Source organism: Papilio polytes, unplaced genomic scaffold (assembly GCF_000836215.1).
Source record: "Papilio polytes unplaced genomic scaffold, Ppol_1.0 DF821400.1, whole genome shotgun sequence".
Lineage (NCBI taxonomy): Eukaryota > Metazoa > Arthropoda > Insecta > Lepidoptera > Papilionidae > Papilio > Papilio polytes.
Genome location: NW_013527804.1, coordinates 860,058 through 861,835, shown reverse-complemented (window position 1 = coordinate 861,835; position 1,778 = coordinate 860,058).

Genomic DNA, 1,778 nt, shown 5'->3' with positions numbered 1-1,778 from the left:
ATTTGACGGAGGAGATACATAGGAAGGGGAAATATCCTCTTTATGTGCGTCTCCTCCTCCGTCGGATAAGGGAAGGCAACGCATCTGCAATTGCGGATGTCTATGGGCAGCGATCGCTTTCCATTTCAGTGGTTTCAGGTGGCCGCTTGCTCGTTTGTCATCTTGTATTAAAAAAAGGACGTATTATTTAGCCGTGTATTCAGCTAGTGTTGCGATGAATAATTCAATTATTGAATGGAACGTTATTTTGTTAACAACGGATTACGACCCGCTTTATTATATTATCATTCAGTTAAATTCAACCAACCAATTTGCCAACAACATAAAAATACAATTGATAAAATATGTACAGAAAAGGACTAGAAAAAAATGATGAAACGAACAATGTATTCTAATTTTAAATAATTTAAATTCTTCTTCTTTTCTAATGGCTTGAGACCTAAAAACGTAAAAACTCCTTGAACCATCATTGTTAAAATTATATAAATTAAACCGATCACTGCCACACTCAGAGAGGTTACTTAGGAGTCTTAGTGCAGATATATTAACGTTAGCTCTGCTTTTCTCAAAGAAATGTTATTAAGAGAGATTGAAGGACCTAATGTTAACTGTGAAACCAAGAGATCTACATTTAAGTAATTGTTAAATTACCCTAAGCAAAGACTGTGGATCTACACTTAAGTAATTGTTAAATTACCCTAAGTAAAGACTAGGATTTACGCTTAAGTAATTGTTAAATTACCCTAAGCAAAGGCTATGGATCTTTACTAAAGTAATTGTTAAATTACCCTAAGTAAAGACAGTGGATCTACACTTAAGTAATTGTTAAAGTACCCTAAGCAAAGACTGTGGATCTACACTCAAGTAATTGTTAAATTACCCTAAGTAAAGACTCTAAGGTAAACTTATTAACAATTATTGGCTATCATCTAAAATTGCGAGGTCGTGAATTGAAAAAAAAAAAAACCTTTTAACGACAAACACGGTGGTGAGGTCTGTAAACACAATTATGAGCGACGACGGGCGCTGCACTATGTTTAACATGAATAAACAGTTTTAAAGGAAATGTCCTTAGCTATGATATACGTTTATAGCGCGCTTCTTTGACCAAACTATCGCACAACTGATTAGTCTCAGTTTGATTGCTATGAGCTTATATAGAGGTTACACTAATCGATTTTTAGTTGTGCAACTAAACAGTTGAAGGCTGCAAAACAATCGACAACCGCACAACAGTTGTGGGATAGTTTTAGTCAACGTTGTGCTCTTAAGATAGAAAAGTAAAGAATGTATAGACGGGTATTGACTGGGCACAAAACTGGTCCCCGATAAGCTTCATTTTCTTCGACCTCGTTGACATTTTCACGTGTGCCAGTAGCTGGCATGACTACCATATTTAAATCATCATCATAACCAGCTCACTATACGTCCCCACCGAGGGGCTCGGAGCCTACCTTAAGTTAAGGTGACTAGGCCATAGTTGCTGGCCCACTGCGGGTTGACTTCATACATATCTTTGAATCTCTTCACCGATATGTGCATCACGATGTTTTCCTTCACCGTAAGAACGTCGGGTAAATTATGTACATGACATTCGAAAATCAAAAATCATTGGTACAGCGGGATTAGAACCCAAGACCTGTAGACAAGTCAAATGCTTAATTTTATTTCCGCTTTTTAACTCGTAATTTATAAAACTGGATTATTTTGTCGCGTTAATTTAGCGAATCGCTCCAAGCACAGTTTTAAGCAAATATCCAGCGTTTTCAAAAGTATAA